Source organism: Schistocerca gregaria, chromosome 1 (genome assembly GCF_023897955.1).
Source record: "Schistocerca gregaria isolate iqSchGreg1 chromosome 1, iqSchGreg1.2, whole genome shotgun sequence".
In the NCBI taxonomy this organism is placed as follows: Eukaryota; Metazoa; Arthropoda; class Insecta; order Orthoptera; family Acrididae; genus Schistocerca; species Schistocerca gregaria.
The window spans coordinates 1,190,643,127-1,190,656,360 of record NC_064920.1 but is presented as its reverse complement, the minus strand read 5'-3'; the positions used below and the strand labels follow the sequence as shown (position 1 = coordinate 1,190,656,360).

The 13,234-nt window shown below is 39.5% G+C and overlaps 1 protein-coding gene across 1 annotated transcript in view; it reads right to left on the bottom strand.

Moving 5' to 3' along the window:
* The window catches only part of LOC126284517 (Down syndrome cell adhesion molecule-like protein Dscam2), a 698,452-nt gene that overhangs the window by 667,708 nt on the left and 17,510 nt on the right, over nt 1-13,234 (bottom strand). The window lies entirely within an intron of this gene.

The following is a 13,234-nucleotide window of genomic DNA, read 5'->3' as shown; positions in this document are numbered from 1 at the left end:
TGAACGAATGCAACTTTTTCCTTGATGGATATAATATATACTAACGCTTCAACTCCTTCTTCCTACTTTCTTATCCACGTGTGGTATACCGTCGCTTTAACTTAACGGATGTTAGATTCATTAAAATCAGAGCTAAACAAGTGTCTTTTACGTGGTACTTCGCGAGTTGGTCAACGTAGTCATTTTGTTGAATGTTTTAGTGCGCTTGAATCTAGAGGAGGTTCGATGTAGTTTCATAGTATTGTACCTCAATCCCCTTTTGATTATAGGTTAGAAGTTACTGTATCTTCATATTTTGTGTAGTCGATTATGCATATAATGAGTCTGACAGGAGCAAAATCTTGTTCAGCCAAGTGATATGATGCAGCTTATGAGTTTGTACATTGAGGGGTACACGGCCGAAGTCATCTTTGTGTTTTGCTGTGTGTAAGATAAGCAACAAAGTGAGAGAAACAAAATGTTGATCATGAAGTTAAAAATTGGAAAGACAACTCGATGGTAAAAAAGCGGATATTTACTTTTACATGATAATATATAGCAAACTAGCTTTTTAATTATCGGCTGTTATTATTGTTGACCACGTTTTATTAGATGGCAATGGTTAGTACGTTCGACGCCGTACGGAAAATCGAATATTATGAGGAGAAAGTTTCTGTGTGTAAAATGCCACATGTAACGAAGGCAATAAGAAAGTAAGAGTGAATGAAAACACCTATCTAACAACAAGTATGAAAAGAAGGAAGTTAGCATTAATGAAATATAGCATTTTACTGTTAGGTTTATGTACAGATTAACAGCTTGAAAGATGTATAATAGAAACAAACGGAAATAAGTGGCCCTAGGGGCCAAATTTCTCATTAAAACAAGAAGAAGAAATAAGAGAATATATTAATAGCATTCTTTATTGACTAAAGCCTATTCTGGCGCAACAGAAAGTAGGAGACTTACAACAAAATTGAATTAGGGGATTTATTCATTGACAACTCTGCTACTACCAGATATTCCCTCGAAAATGTTTCTGAAATTAGTAGACAACGCAGACTAGTTGAGAAACACGCTCTAATATAAATAAGAAAAGAAAACTCTATCATACTGTAAGAAGGAGCTACTGAGGATAGACTTTGCGAAATGAAATAAAATTTAATTGGTTCACTGCTGATAGACAAGTCGAATATTGGGAACGAAACGAGTATCCAACGTGTGTGTCAACCATTAGTGACGGCAAAGGATTCGGACTGCTGTAGGAATGCTGAGACAACGGATTATGAAGGAATAAATGATTGTTTAATTAATCAATAACGTGACAAATTGTGGGTCAGAGTACTGTGTGTTTCGATATCCCGCTGTGTGCTCGATTTGACTGCATCAGAAAGGACACTATCGTCTCTTTTGTGCATCAGTCTAAACACTCTTTAGTTTAGTCGCTTTTTACTAACAAAAGCGTTAACTCTTTGTAAATTACAGTATTTTCAATTACAATGTGAAGTACATTATGTACAGAAATAATAATAAAATAAGAGAGAGGAATAAAACAAAACTAGGAACGTATTATTTAGCAGTCTGATCACCAAAAGGTCTACTCTGATTGGATTGCACACGAAGCACCACAAGTCTCTTAAAATAATGTAGAAGATGCGTTTCTGTGACCAACAGACATAAACATCTCGAAGCAGGTAGTTTAGAGGAGAACACCATTGGAAAAAAGCTGTTATAAAATAAATGCTACAAGAGTTACAAGGAATACTAAGAAAAGTAGGAAAATATTTTTCCTTGGCAAGAAAGACTAGAAACGAGTTACAGAGTTTCTGAGTAGTTGACATCAGATACATATTCTGAGCTCGAAGATATATGCCACAAATGGATAATGTTCAGAAGCATCAGTCAATTATCCTCACACCAGTATGTGCCGAGAAACATGTTGAGTGACGGTGAAGACCCACTATATTTTAATAGTCGTGTTACAGAGTTGAAGCGAAAGGGAAGAGAGCTTCAGTACAGGTTTAATTGAAGTCAAAGCCTAGTTGACAATCAAAAGCTGTAACAGGGGAACATGAGCGTAAGGAGAGCAATGCGAGAAGTTTCCTGTGAACTCGAAATTAATATTTTTCTAAGTGACATGACCAGAAATTAAAAAAAAAATTCGGTAATATGAAAGTCAGTAAGAGGCTTAAAAAACTTATTCACTTTCTCGTTGAACATACTAACACTGAATAACGGTGACACTGAACTCGCATTCGGGAGGACGACGGTTCAATCCCGCGTCCGGCTATCCTGATTTAGGTTTTCCGTCATTTCCCTAAATCGCTCCAGGCAAATGCCGGGATGGTACCTTTGAAAGGGCACGGCCGACTTCCTTCCCCGTCCTTCCCTCATCCGATGAGACCGATGACCTCGCTTTCTGGTCTCCTTCCCCAAACCAACCAACCAATAACGATGACAGTAGCTGCTGCTCGGAACACAAGCAAAATTACTTCAGGCGGGACGGAAGTGACACAATATGTACCAACGGAATTGCAGTAGGTTTCTATTTTGAGATGACCCCAGACAGAAACGTCCCGAGATCTGAGCCAAAGTACAAGCCTGCTCGACATATCCGTCTTAGAACATATTGGCTGTCGTTCAAAAACTATAAAAAAGAATTGTATAGTCTTGTCAAACTTTGCGAGATGATCAGGTGGGGGACAGGTCTGAAAAGTTCTAAACTGAAAGGACCAAGTCCAAAGCATGACATGCACCCATAACGTTCCACATTGTTTATCATTTATCATAATTAAAAATGTTGTGAAAGATGTGTTGGACTAGGATATCATTGTAGCCCTGTTCTACATCTACATCTACATTTATACTCTGCAAATCATCCAACGGTGTGTGGCGGAGGGAACTTTACGTGCCACTGTCATTACCTCCCGATCCTGTTCCCGTCGCGTATGGCTCACGGGAAGAACGATTGCCGGGAGTCTCCGTGCGCGCTCGAATGTCTCTAATTTTACATTCGTGATCTCCTCGGGAGGTATAAGTAGGCGAAATCAATACATTCGATACCTCATCCAGAAACGCACCCTCTCGAAACCTCGACAGCAAGCTGCACTGCGATGCAGAGCGCCTCTCTTGCAGAGTGTGCCACTTGAGTTTGCTAAACATCTCCGTAACGCTATCACGCTTACCAAATATTCCTGTGACGAAACGCGCCGCTCTTTTTTGGATCTTCTTTATCTCCTCTGTCAACCCGACCTCGTACGGATCCCACACTGATGAGCAACACCAAGGTCGAACGAGTGTTTTGTAAGCCACCTCCTTTGTTGATGGACTACATTTTCTATGGACTCTTCCAATGAATCTCAACATGGCACCCGCCTTACCAACAATTAATTTTATATGATCATTCCACTTCCAATCGTTCCGTACGCACACTCCCATATATTTTACAGAAGTAACTGCTATCAGTGTTTGTTCCGGTATCATATAATCATACAATAAAGGATCCTTCTTTCTATGTATTCGCAATACATTACAATTGTCTATGTTAAGGGTCAGTTGCCACTCCCTGCACCAAGTGCCTATCCGCTGCAGACCTTCCTGCATTTCGCTGCAATTTTTTTATAATGCAACTTCTCTGTATACTACAGCATCATCCGCGAAAAGCCGCATGGTTCTAGGCGCTCAGTCAGGAACCGCGCGACTGCTACGGTCGCAGGTTAGAATCTTGCCTCGTGCATGGATGTGTGTGATGTCCTTAGGTTAGTTAGGTTTAAGTAGTTCTAGGTTCTAGGGGACTAATGACCACATATGTTAAGTCCCACAGTGCTCAGAGCCATTTTTTGAAAAGCCGCATGGAACTTCCGACACTATCTATTGTTTTTGACGGAACAACAGAGTTGGCACCCATTGATCTTTGTTATCACCTTCGTATCTGTGGTACTGTTTTTCGAGTTTCTTCTTCTTCTTGTTCAACTACATCTATGTATCGTACTTATATTAGTAGAAATAACAACATTTCATTATGGAACATATTATTAGCTAATTTATCAAATGCAGCCCAGTTCTTAGGACTCCTTATAAGTAGTATTATTTTGTGAGACTTCAATTCTACCGTGAGTGTACTTGTTCCAACGTACGAGGCGTATTCGGAAAGAAAGGCCTGTCTGATTATAGAAAAAATGTGTGATTGCTGTTTCAGTTTCCTACAGGCTATGCAACCGGGTTAGCCAGGCAGTCGACGCGCGCCACACACCTGACGCGTTCTCAGTCCTCCGGCTCAGGCCTGCTGCGTCATGTGTTGCCTCTGTCTGCAAATTCCAGTATTTCTCCTCCTGTATTTGAGCCTAGACTAAACATACAGCGGCAGATGAGCAGCAGATTCGAGGAATGTTCGAGATTGCGTGTTTGTCTATAAGGATTAGTTTATACATTTTTTCATCCAAACAATTACAGTATACACATAGGTATTGTTAATGAACATAAAATTGCGAGAGTATCTCATTATTAATTTCCAAATAATAAAAATGAAATACGAGTTGGCTGAGGAGTTCGATCGCAGTCCATCTGCAGAAGAGCATTGTCCCGTTCGCAGAAGGAATCTGCTCGCTCGTCGACGATGACACCGATGAAAACACAGTAGCCCACTGACGAGACGAGACATCGCCACGGAGCAGAGTCTACGACATAAACCAGCAACAGCAATTTGGGCTGAACGGGACACTGGCTCAGGCTACGAAGGATTGTACAAAGGTCACATAAAAGTTAAGTATTTGTCTTACTGAATACGTTCGTGTTTTGCTCACAGACATTTCAATTGTTTTAGGAGGAGATTAGGAGGAGGAGGTTAGGGTATAACATCCCGTCGACAACGAGGTCATTAGAGACAGAGCCCAAGTTAAGATTAGAGAAGGATTGGGATGGAAATCGGCCATGCCCTTTCAAAGGAAAGATCCCGGCATTTGTCTGCAGCGATTTTGAGGAAAACCACGGAAAACCTGAATCAGGATGGTCGACCGCGGGTTTGAACCGCTGTCCTCGCAAATACGAGTCCAGTGTGCTAGCCATTGAGTCACCTCGCTCACTTCAATATATTTATGTGCATGCGTGAATGATACTGTTTGTTGGGGGTTGCGTCCCTCTTGATACAGACATATCAGTGGTGCCTCTTAGACTGTTTTCAAGGTGTAGAAGTCACAGTCGCCACATAGATTAACGAAGAAGTGAAGTTACAACAGAAACAATTCGTGTGTAAGTAAATGTAGAGGAAAAATTGTACATAATTACAATGCAGGCCTAGAAAAAATTAATGATTTCTGTTATTGAGGTGAATCGTAAGAAAGACTGGATGGACATTAAAAGTAGGAAAAGTATAAAAGTAGTCCAGAGGGATTTTAGCAAGGAAATCAAGGTTTTGGAAATGACTCCGGTACGTCTTAAAATGGAAGACGTTCTTTAGTACGAGTTACCGCTTGATACCAATGGTATGACGCTCAAAGAGAAACTTCATAAACTGACAATTTCTAGGATACTGATGGATAAATGCATGTTGTTATCAGAAGTGACATGAAACTATTGAATGAATCGGGGAACAGATTGGAGAGGTAACGTAATCATGACTGTAATGAAAGTTAACCCTTCCAGTTACTTGTGCCAGACATCTGTTTCCTCTCTTGGTCAAGTCTCATTTTCTCGTTTAGTTTATCTAACTGGCTCGAAGGTGGAAGAGGATTATTTCAACAGTGGAAAAAGCGGAAGAATCTAGGGGAGTAAACCTCGGATAAAAATGGTGCAAGCTCAGACGCATTCAGGCGGAGACCTTCCATCGCACTTTCCCTGAGTGGCGCTAGTGCTACAGCCAGGGGAAAAAAATATTTAAAAAAATACGTAACTGGCAGAAACCTGAAAAGCTGCAGACCTAGTAATCGTTTGAATTTAGACGGACTGGGAAAAAACAATGACAAGAGACGGACTGCCGGAAAATTAGCTTTTAGACTTGGAACGTTAGACAATAAATGCCAAAGAAAATGAACTAGTAAGATTCTTGAAAACTGCTAAGGTAGATCCAGCATTTATCCCGGAAACAAAAAGAAGCTTAAAGGTAGGCAATGAGTAGAGGATTCTATAATATTTTATAGTGGGAGGGCCCAGCAGCAGAGAACAAGGAAAGGCTTAGCAATTATAACAAAAGAACTTTTGAAAGAAAGAATTAAGAGCTATTAATTTATCTCGGAATTGTACTCATACCAGTGAAACATCTAACAAGAATGATTACCCTTATGTGTGTCAAAGCCACAGAGGAGGGGAAAACCGGAGAATAAGAGAAGTAATAAAATGTTACAAAAAGTATTTAACAGATTTGCAAATAGTGGTTAGCTTGTCATAGCTGGAGACTTTAAAGTACGAATAGACAACAGAGGCTTTCCTAATTGCATAGCTTATTTTGGAGGAAACGCAAATAAAAATTTGGAGGGATGCCAAGATATTCTTTAACTAACTGAAGATACATAATATCTTTCTTTAATAAAAAATGCAAACAAATACACATGACCACAACGGGTTTTAGATCAGTAATTGATTACATCATTACAAATGACAAAATAGTCTGACATGTTACCCTCGTCAGAGTATCGGCAGGTTGCGGTATAAGCTGTCTTCTGCTAAGCATCATTGAAACGTATGCTACTTGGAGGAGACAAAGAAAAAATCAAAATCGACAAGAAGACGTTTATAGAACATATACATTAAAAGAGATCAATAAACTATTTTCTCAAAAGTGCCTAAATCAGGAACTTCGTCAAAGAAAAACAAAAAATGACGTACAGTAGGAATGGAAGAGCATCTAGAATGCCATAAACAAAGTAGTCGCGGAGGTTCCAGGAAGAAAAGCAAATTTTGGAGAGACGAAGGCGTGAAGATCTTAAGAAATTCAAGAGGAAAGAGCACAGCGAAACTGACGCCTTTAGCAGAGGATTTGGAAGTCTAGGGGATAAACAGAAATACAGCAAAGAACCTGGTAAAGAAGATTCAACAAGACTCATAGATCAAATTCATTTCAGACATTCAGAACAATGTACATGATCGACAGTATTTCTCTTACAAGCCTCTGAAAATGCTATATAAATAACAGAATGACAGGGTGAAACTACATGTGACTGACGAGGAATCGTCGGCTTGGAAATCTTTGCTACAAAAAACGCAGAAAAAAGAGATAGGAGAGTAGTAGTAGTAAGAGACGAGATTAAGACACAGTGCTAAAAATACGGATAAAGCTTCACACATGTTACACTCACGCATCTGCTGAATATATGCTGGAGATAAAGAAGAATATCTGAGAATTAGCTAAGAATGGAGATCATCTCTTTTTACAAGAAAGGTGACAGGAGTGAATTTGAAAATTATAGGGACGTTAGCGGACAGTTCCTGTAAAATAAACCTCAGAATAATCGATAGCAGGTTTAAGGGCATCATCATCATCAACGAAAAACAATTGGGGTTAAGAAGGGGGCGCTTTACAGTAGCCGTTATTTTTGTAGTGAAACAAATGATGGGAAAATTATGAAATTCAGTTTGTAAACTCATACTGCCTTCATCGATTTTCAAAATACATTTCACAGACTGAATAAAGACGTATATGGGAAATTTTGATCGGAAAGCTTTACCAGATAATCTACTAAGAACGATCAACAGTGTGTATGAAAATGCTGCTGTGTTTGCAACACATAGACTTTGGAGAGACGTTTCGAGCACGTGTCCAGGCCAGTCCCTATACGAAGAGAGAGGGTAAAATATGTTAAGACTGCTATTCCAATGATAGATTTGGGTTGATTGCACTATTACGAATTCAGTGGCAGTAGATACCTTGATGCACACCGTTACATTAAAAAGACGATGAATTTAATTCGCATAATTATGCCTTAAAGATCATTTTCTCAGCCCATCGGCAATCACAGATAGTATGTTGAACAAAAGCCAAACAACATCCGCATTTCGATCATTTCTTATTTATTGTTCTTTAAGCTATCAGTTTCGGCTCCTTGCTGGTGCCACCCTCAGGCCACTGTACATTAGAACGTTAACAAGATTCAATATAGTGTATGTATGGTGTATAACACAAGATGATGATACCTAGATACAAAGCAAGACTCGGAAAGGTCGGTGTATGATACAGAATTAAACATAAAGGGATATAACGAGTTAAATGTGCACACCAGCCACCCTATAATACAGCATGTTCACATTCTGTTTGGCACCAGTAACACATTACCCACGAAAGACATCCAACAGAAACTACAAAAAATTTGGAATGTGACATAACCAATCAAATCCATGAAATGATCATAAATCAGGAAACATACCAACAGAGGTGTGCATATTATTTAATACGAATGTAAGGCCCACTCAAGTCATATGGGTAAAATCAATCGAAACTCTAAAAAGAAGACCAACTTCCTTCTAGTAAAAAGTAAACCCACGTATTATGCACCACTCAACACCAACGTATTATGCACCACCCATGAAAATAACTGAAATAGCAGTCACACTATCAAAGAAAACATATTTAGTAGCAAACACAACAGTCCTCATATTGTCCCATTAAGTGCCATGATCCCCATTTGGAGATTTGTCTTTGTAACGGAAATTTTGCAATTTTAATAATGCTGGCAGCGAATGCTACCATTTCCCGTTGCTGTCCAGACCTTTGTCGAGTTCTTGCATTGAAGTTTCGTCAATTGTTGTTAAACGACTGAGTCGTACACTTTTATTTCTATGAAGAAGGTACGTTTTCAGCGATGCAAGAGTTGCACATTTAAAAAAACAGTGTATGTTATCTTATTATGTAAATAAATTGCAATATCTGTGTACAGGCATGTTCTGTAAGATGTTTATCGATCATTTATTTCAAAGACCTATTTCATTTCTGCATGAAACCTGTCTGACCTTCGATCCCCATTTGCGGCTCATGGAATTTTCCTTGTAAAACTTTGTTTTTCTTTTATTTGCTCCTCAGGCACAATGTGTCGCTATGAAGCACTTTCTAGGACCGAAATTGTAGAAATTGTAAATAATTGAAACTTCGTGGCTTCCTTTGGTGATGATGTTGATGTGAATGAGACTACCTCAATTGCCGAGCTCCCTCGAGATAGTGTAGATGAGATGTCTGACAGTGAAGATATGGTCGAAAATATATTTGTAAATACTATTCAGTCTGATGTGCCAGGTTCCTTGGAAATTCATGGCAGTGGAGAAACGGAAAATGAGGAACATTCAGGCCAAAGAAAGAAGGAAGTGGAACCTATTATCACTCCTAATAGGACAATAGACGATGCGAGGCACTCTAAAACCTATCCTGATACAGCAGAAAATTAACAATGAAAATCCAATTTGGAAGCAGCACTAGAAGGAAAATCTGCTGTTGAGTGCTTTGAAGAATTTTTTTGGTGAACAGGTATTGACCTTGACTATCAGTGGAACTGTCCGACATGTTATACAGAACAATAATCACAGCTATGAGTTATCCAATGGATGGATAAAAAAGTTTATATGTATACTACTCTTCACTGGATAGCATGCTCTTCCACAGGAAAAGTTATACTGGAATAAAGGTGGGCATCGATATAAGATGTGAACGGCAGGGTATGAGTCGCAAAAGATATCTGGAAAGAAAGCGCCCCCTTCATTTCAATGATAACACACGTTTGAACAGAATCCCAGCTGATAAAAGGGATAACATTTTTAAAATTCGTCCGTTGATGGATTTATTGAATAATAATGTCATGATAGTTGAAGTTTCTTCCAACATCCTGAGCAATGATGAACAATACGATATTATCGACACCATAGCCTAAAACAGTTCATTCACGGGTAACCAGTGAGATTTGGATTCAAACTGTGTGCCACGTGCTGTTTCCAAAGCGGTTTCTGTAACCATACGTCAGTCTATAAAGAAAAATCGAAGGATACAAATGATGTTCCAGTTATGGGACTTGGGGGATCGGTTGTGTTGAGTATGATTCCTTTTCTGCAGACTCCTGAGCTTCACAAAATATATTTTGATAACTGGCTTCCGTCTGATGAAAGAGGTCTCAGAAATGAGAGTGAGGGAACTGAAACTGCCCGTATGAACCGAATGATTAACTGTCCAGTGGAATCTGATAACAGCATGAGGAAGAAACGAAGAGGTGCGTATTACTGTAGGTTTGACAAGAATATGGAGATAATGGCAGTAAAGTGGAAGGATAACAATTGTGTAAAGCTCTTGTCAAACCATGAGACAGTACATCAATGATCTAAGTAAAGGGAAGGAGCAAAGCTGAGAACAAAGAAGCGCAAGTTCCAAAGCCAAGAATGATTTCAGAATAATAATACCGTAGGTTTGGACAAACTAGACTGGAATGGGCAGAAATATCGTATGAGACTTCGAGGTAAGAAATGGCACTTCCCACTGTTCACCAATGCATTACTTGTAGCGTTGGTCAACACGCTGTCATCTACTGCCTCCCGAATGAAAATATTCCACTGCTTCGATCCCAGAGGATGGTGGCAAGGGCACATCTTGTTCAATGATCTGCTGCTTATGATCCGAAAAAAGCACGACCTCCATCGCCCCAAAATTATCCCTTCCACGTGTTCTAGTTGAACTCAGGACTTCTGGAAACGAGCGTGTGACTGAACGCACAACACTGGGGAAACAAAGAAAAATGCAATTTGCAAGAAAAATGTGAGAAACAGTGTTCTGTGTGCAATGTGGGACGCCATACTGATTATATTGTTGTCTGGCACAAAAAATAGAAGACAATGTAAGAAGAGAGTGACATGTGCTATGATCCCCATTTGGGGATCGATTAAAATAAATCAGTTATTTCAAGGTTATTGCATTTTTTAAAATTTTATATCCCTTTCTCTCATCTCTATGTCAATCAAGCACCACAGAAATAAATATAGATCGAAGAAAACATTTTTGTCCTTAATGGGTTATTATGGCAGGTATGGTAAACAAGCAGCATGGAGAAACTCATAAACCTGAACTAACCGGAGGGCAGGTACTATTGGTGGTCTAACGAGAAGCTCCAGACCTCATACCAGCCAGAGAGGGAAGTCGCTTACAACACATTGTTACGGTGCCGTAAGGTAATTGTGTAATTACCACCTTCTGTTAGAGAGTACAAATTTTCATACAAAGGCCGTATTTTATAGAAAGAGCTGCGCAATGCAGGCACTTATCGATAGTCGCATCAAGGCATCAAGGGGCAATGACCTATCTTCGGACTTGGAAGCTCCAAAGGCTCTCTGGTGCGGTGGTGAGAGAGGTGGTTGTTGACTAGAGTGGGGCAACCGGAGGAGTGGTGGACACGGTGTGGCTGGTGGAACGGGGAAACTGGCCGAGAACGAGTGGTGTACTTGGTGATATGCCCAAAGGGTGTTGTTGCTGTAGTATCAGTGCTCGAACGGAAAACGTGATAACAGCATCTTGTGGCGACGTAAGCAAGTACGAAGCCGACGTTCGAGTTGAAGTATAATTGTACTGTGCCTCTTCTGAGAGTTTACAGAAGAAGCTTCTTTGAACTGTTCTCAGCTGTTGTCACTGCCTCTCTCTCTTGTTAAATCCCGAGTACTATTTCTGGTTCGGGAATAAGGTGCTGAATTTAGTTGTGGTCGGTCTTTTGTAATGTGTCAATGGTGTATGAAAAGGGAGACTGAAGACATATTTATAAGGTGCAGCAGTAACAGACTGATGTTTATCTAATAGTTTTTGTAGCAATCTGATGATACTGATTACCCTTTATTTCACCTCTATCGTCACAAACTTGTAGGTCCTCAGACTACCAGTTTCGGCCAGCAGTGACCATCCTCAGATCTGCAGCATAATATGAGAAGAAACACAAATGCAACTAGTAAATTGTCTACAGTTTAAAACAATAAAACAGACCATGATGAAAATTATTAGTGACATTCATGTGAAGCTATGCGCTTTAAATATGGCGAAGGATACCTGTTTTATAAAATACACGTCATAATATACTGGAGTCACAGTGGCGTCGTCAGATGCTAAACACAAAATCAGTGCCAGCATCGTCAAATATATGTAAATATTAGGATACACAAGAGTCATATTGTCAGCAGCACTAATGTTAAAAACAAACTGCCCTACAGTAGCCAGAAAATATTTGTTTTGCAAGTTTTCCAGATGTCGCTACTGTAGGCATACACATATCCTTCAGTCATAACTGTACGTCATAAGATAAAAAGAGGGATAGAATCCGTACTGGGCTTATATGGTGTAAAAGTCATTACAGTAATAAAAATGCAATGACTTAAAACTTGACAAAAATTACATTGTTGAAAAGGAAGGAGTTAAGAGAGAGTAATTCACATCCGCTCAAGTGGTGATATTTTAGATAATAACATAAATAATAAACATTTTTCCGAGTACACAGAATAATCTAAATACTACAAAACAAATAGCTAAAGGAGCCCAAAGAATGAAAACAGGCTGACGCACATAATGAGCGCTCTCTATTGGCGCTAACGCCAGAACTCTGCAGAGGCGAGAAGTTGTTAGATGAACGTGACCGCCAAAGTGCCCTTCGTACCGTGCGACTCGCCGTTCCAAGAAAAGGACGGTATAACCCCGTATACAGTGCTTGAGCAACATTATCTAGTTGATGAAGTATATTACTAATAAACAGAGAAGGGACAAGAAAACACTACTGTTATATGCGCAACGTAAGAAAACGAGGTAAATATGTAAAGAACTGTATAATAGCTGATGCAAGAAGCAAGATGCATCCCACCTCCCCGAGTATGTCATATTTGCCAACTTTTTAGTGCAGTGTTCACGTGAATGTTCAGTGTTGTTCGACTTTCCAAAGTGTTACGAATAGAAATCATGCTGTCGCTGGGTGTGAATTTTATGTCTTCTGCGAACAGAAACCAGATTGTCACCGTGTGTTTTTAATGGTCTGTCTATTATTTTATCTGTCTGCTTCATGTGTATTTTATTAGCTTCATCATCCCTTTGTTCTATGTTTTAAGTTCCACGATTTTTCCGCCATGTTTCTATTTAAGTCTCCGATTTTATCACCTGTTTTTATCATTTATTATCTTCATCGTTTTAAAACAAATTCTGTAGGCTGCAGAGCGGCATACTAAGCTGCCGCCAGTCCGCCCCCTTCGGGGGAATCGAAACTCAATAAAGAAAAAAAAAAGCAAGATATATTTCCAGCAAGTTAAGAGCATGTTTTTTTCTCCAGCCTGG